This window comes from Tupaia chinensis, unplaced genomic scaffold, assembly GCF_000334495.1.
Source record: "Tupaia chinensis unplaced genomic scaffold, TupChi_1.0 Scaffold000145_1, whole genome shotgun sequence".
NCBI classification, from domain to species: Eukaryota; Metazoa; Chordata; class Mammalia; order Scandentia; family Tupaiidae; genus Tupaia; species Tupaia belangeri.
In genome coordinates this window covers 16,533-22,049 of record NW_006159615.1, presented here as the reverse complement: position 1 = coordinate 22,049, position 5,517 = coordinate 16,533, and the positions used below count along the sequence as shown (strand labels likewise).

The window sequence follows — 5,517 nt, the reverse complement described above, 5'->3', positions numbered from 1 at the left end:
ATATATATGGGAAATGTGGCCATGAGATTTTGTAGTAGTTCAGGAATATTAGGTTCAAATCTGAACCTAACAAGGACAAGTAAGAATTTACGCCCAAAGAGCAAGATGAGAGTAATTGGATATAAAATGACTAGGTGGCGAGATGTATATCATGCTGGGTAAAGTCTCTTCACAATAAAACTGATGTTTAGCAATTTAATGTATGACTAATAATTTTTAAAATTACTAAAAAAATACAGGTAATAGAGATACTGGTCAAATGCATTTATGTATATTATATACATGTGTGCAGGAAAGACTGGGAGAACTTTCAGGAGCCTGATTACAGTTTTTTATGAGTTTATTTAACTTTATTAATTATTATTATTTCCAACTTGATCCGAGAGAGAGGGAAAGTGAGAAAGCAAGCCAAGAGGTCCAGGACTTGAACTACAGTCAGCCATATGGGAGTCCAGCACCTTTAACCACCATGCCACCTGCCACCCCCAGGAGCCTTATTACAGTTTAATAAAGCAGGGGACAACAGGTGGCATAGTGATCAAGGCTCTGTACTCCCATGTGGTCATCATTCAAGTTATGGGCCCAGTGGTTTGGGCTGGGGTACGGCTCCCAGCTGATGGTTTGAAACTTACTTTGCGCTCCAGTGACTGGTTTGTCTGATTTCAGCACAGCCAACAGGGAATCTTAAATTTTTCTGAGACTAGAAATGGGGCCATGGTGAACATTCACCAGATCACAGAAAGCAAAACCACAGTAACTCCAATATGCAGAGCTCACTTCCTATCTACCTAGAATGGGGTCTAACTCCTACCTCACCTTACCATGAAGATTAAAGCAGCTGGATCCCACAAGACTGACTATGTGAGTTTGAGACCTGAATTGAATGGCTTGAAAAACATGCCACGCAGGTGTGCCTGCATTTCTAATAATCCCAAGAGCAGAATGGAGGAGAAAGGATTGTGGGATGACTATTACTCAAGTGCCAATGTCTCACTTTCTGTTTTTTTTTCTCTCCCTCTCTGTTTCACCATGGTGAGTGTGCACATCCTATAACAAAAACAAAAAAAGAAAAAGCATAAGAACAAATTCAAAAAAATCAGAGTTCTGATTGCATAAAAACTTTAGTTTAACATGCTTTATTAACTAATCAGGGGACCAGCAGATAGTGTAGTGATTACATCGCTGAACTTCCACATGACCAACTGCAGTTCAAATCCTGGGCATGGTGGCTTTAAAATCATACTAGTCATGTGTGGGTGCATGCCATGAGATCCTTGGAGGAGAATGGAGAAAATGGGATTGTGGTTTGGTAATCCACCCTGGGGACTGATTTCTCACTTTCTCTCCAATGATCACATATGCACTAAAGCAAAAAATTCCCCCAAGATTAGAATTTTGAATATTTAAATTAAGGTTGAGTATTAAGAAATTAAGGCCAGGGAACCAGCAGTTAGTGTAGTGGCTATGTTGCTGGATTCCCACGTAGTCGACCACGGTTCGCATCCCGGACCCGGTGGCTTACAGGCGCGTGTGCATGCGTGCCCAAGATCCCGAGAGGAGAATGGAGGAGGAGGGATTGCGGCGTGACCATCCCCCCGGGGGGTGATTTCTCACTTTCTGTCTCTATGTCTCTGTCTGTCTGGTGAGCGCACACGCCCTGTAGCGAAAACCTCTCCAAAGAAATTAAGGCCAGAATAATTCCATAGAGAATGGAGAAATATTTAAAGAAATACATAACACTAATTAAATATGAAACAGAAAGGGAACTATTTTTAAAATATCAAAACACTGTTTGAAGTAATATTTTATTAAAAGCTGAAAATCTCTGGGACCAGCAGTTAGCGTAATGGCTATGTCACTGGACTCCCATGTAGTCAACTGCGGTTCATGTCCCGGACCTAGTGGCTTGAAACTCATGCTGGGTGCGTGTGTGCGTATGCCCAAGATCCTGAGAGGAGAATGGAGGAGAAGGGATTGTGGTATGACCATCCCCCCCCGGGAGGGGGGGGTGATTTCTCAGAAGTAGAGTAGTATTCTATATAATGGGTGAGTAATCTATACTTAGTTCTACAGCATGAAAAATAAACAATTATAAAGACCAGTTCACTGCAGAGAAAAATGTATTTGCAAATTGGTAAGACATGGTGTAGTGAATAATTGACTAGAAGATCTGAATTTAATGTGTTATTGTCAACAAAAAACATTTAAAAACACTTTTTTTCAGAGTTAATGTAACAGTGTATAAAACTATAGAAAATCGACCAAAAAGTACCTGAAATTTGCCAATTGGTTAAGAAACTGCCAAGCCAGATAGTATTTATTTTTTCCTTTTCTTTAAAAAAATTGTGATTTAATTTTATTTATTATTATTATAATGTGTTTAATTTACAACAGAACAGCACCTGAGCTTACCAGATAGGGCGTGTGAGGGTGGAAAAAAAGCCACCAGGTCTGAGATTGAACCATGACCAGCCATGTGAGAATCCAGCACCTTAGCTACCATACCACTGTTGGCCTTGCCAGAGACTATTTTAGGGTTCTAGAACATAGGAAAAATAAAAAAAATGCTTCAATCATGGTTTCTGGACCTGCAGAGGGACAAGATAACATGTGGGATACATCCAATTCTAGAAGGGTTATGGTTAGTATAAGCATGGGGAATGTGACTCATAATTGAGTACTATTCATCATAATAGTTCCAAAGGAGTTTGATACTAATGCTCTTATCATAGAAAATGTGAGGACCAGCAGATTGTATAATGGTTACATGGTTGGACTCCCACATAGTTGACCTCAGTTTGCTTCTGAACATGGCAGCTTAAAACTCACGCTGGGTGCATGTGTGTGTGTGCCCAAGATCCTGAGAGGAGAATGGAGGAAAAGAGATTGCAGCATGACCATCCCTCTTGGGAGTGATTTTGTGCTTTCTGTCTCTCTTTGTCTTTATGGCAAGCACATGCACCCTAAGGTTAAAACGTCTTGGGACCAGCAGATGGCATAATGGTTACATCATCAGAATCCCACATAGTTGACTGCTTTTTGAGTCCCAGACTCAGTGGCTTAAACTCGCTCTGGGTGTGTGTGCGTGTGTTCCCTAGATCCTGAGAGGAGAATTGAGGAGAAGGGATTGCAGTGCGGCCTCTCCTTTTGGGGGTTATTTCTCGCTTTCTGTCTCTCTCTTTATGGTGAGCGCACACAGCCTATGGGGAAAAACCTCTCAAAAAAGAAAAAAAACTTAAAAAAAGAAAATGTGAAGTATTTTGAGTGACATACATGTTAACTACTTAGTCCAATTGTTCCATATATTTAAAAATATAAAAACTACTTTGTCTTTTATAATTATTATATTTTATAATTATTTTATAATTATATGTTTATAATTTTATATTTTTTATAATTATTATTTAATATGTATGTATATATTTTATAGATAATACATATCTGTAATTTTCCTATATATGATTTTTAAAAGGTATAAAAATGGTGAATGTGTGCTCTCCTCATTCACATCCATAAAAATATGTGTTGTCTTATCCATACATTAATGATCCTCCTTTAAAATCTCTAGGAATCAGCAGTTAGAGTAATGGCTATGTTGCTGGACTCCCATGTAGTCAACTGTGGTTTGAATCCCAGACCCAGAGGCTTAAACTCACACCAGGTGCGTGTGCGTGAGTGCCCAAGATCCTGAGAGGAGAATGGAGGAGATGGGATTGTGGTGTGGCCATCCCCCGGGGGGTGATTTCTTGCTTTCTGTTTCTCTGTCTCTTTCTGTCATTCTGGCAAGGAAATGCACTCAATAGCAAAAACCTCTCAAAAACAAAAACAAACTTCTCTATTCAGGTGACACCATGATCACCCAGCTAAATGAGACCTTTTCCTATCACAAGGCCCTCAAAAGGAATCTGCATTGTTTGGACATAATTTGCTTAAATGGAGGGAAAAAAATTTTCAAGATCTTCTAGAGTCCTGGGAACATCATTTGTAGGAGCTATATGTACCAGTGCAGCAGAATCTCTGAATGGCAATCTAGGCCTAAAACTCTGTGCCTTGTGGCTTGGCTAAATTGTTTTCCCTCCATCACATGACTTGACTGGATTTCCTAATGCTGTCCACTCTGTTTACGTATCTATTGAAGAACTACCAATATATATTGGCCATGTGTGTGAGTGTGTGTGTGTGTGTGTGTGTGTGTGTGTGTGTGTGTGTGTGCCAAATCCTGAAAGAACAGAGAAGGGATTGCAATGTAGTCATCTGCCCTTGGGAATGACTTCTCACTTTCCCTCTCTCCCTGTCTATGCAGTGAATGCACACATGCTATAACAAAAACCTATAAACAAATAAATAAACTAGGGCAGCAGGTGGTCTGGTGGTTAGGGCACAGAATCCTATATGGCTAATTGTGCAGTTCAAGTCCTGTACCCAACCCCTTGAAAAATGCACTGTGCACGTATGTGTACATGATTAAAATCCTGAGAGGAGGGTGGAGAAGAATGGATTGCTGCATAGTCATCCTCCTTGGGGGTGATTTCTCACTTTCCCTCTCACTGTCTCTCTTCAGAGAGTGCAGTGGCCTCATAGCAAAATACTAAAATGAGTAAATAAATATGACAGCTACCTACTATTTAGCCATTAATAAATTTTTATAGGAGGGCTGGCAAGTAATGTGGTGGTTATAGGTGCTGGATTTCCACATTGAGTCCTGAACCTGGCTGCTTGCTTTTGCTTTCCATTTCTCTCTGTCTGATCAAATGTAAAAATAATAATAAGAAATGAAATTGAATTAATAAGTAATTCTTTAAAATAAATGTAAAAATGAATGAATTGTTACAGGAAGCAATTAAGTGGGAACTCTCTCCTTTGTACTCTGCCTTAGCTAACCCCTGAACTTCACAACTCACGACTGTCATTTTGTTCTCTGTGCCTAGAGATTTGCATGTTTAGTTTGACATTTGAAACTCTCTCTCAAGCCCACCTTTACTATCATTCACCCATTCCATAGTTTCTGCAGTTACATGCTAAGCATTGAATAGATAACCTTTATTTTAAGCAGTCTAACTGGCCCAGTTGATTCCACCTGTGGTTCTCTCATGGGAAATCAGGGATTCAAATCTAGAAGGTGAGAGAGTACTGTGGAGATCAGGACTAAGTTCTTTGTGTCTATAGAACAAAGTCACTGACAGACACAGCATCAGAGAAGATACAGGAATTTGAACACAGCAGGGCATATAACAGGAAAAAAAAAGATGGATCTTAATCATGTCTCTTGCATCGCCTCCCGGTAACCACTCCCGGTCTTTACCCACTTTCCTCATGATCCCTTCATTTCCCTACTCCAGTCTAACATGAACCCTGATTAATCAGGATGGGCATTTTGGCACCAGCAGGTGGCCTGGTAGTTAAAAACACTGGGCTCCTACATGGCTGAGTGTGATTCAAGTCATGGACCCGGCAGCTTGCTTTCTTACTTTCCCTGATAAACATGTAGTTGTTCAGCCAAAATCTATCCTGTTCCTT

General features: G+C 40.1%; 1 pseudogene; it reads left to right on the top strand.

Moving 5' to 3' along the window:
- Positions 1-576: 576 nt before the first annotated feature.
- Positions 577-5,517, top strand: part of LOC102478095 (sphingosine-1-phosphate phosphatase 1-like) — a 6,917-nt pseudogene continuing 1,976 nt past the window's right edge.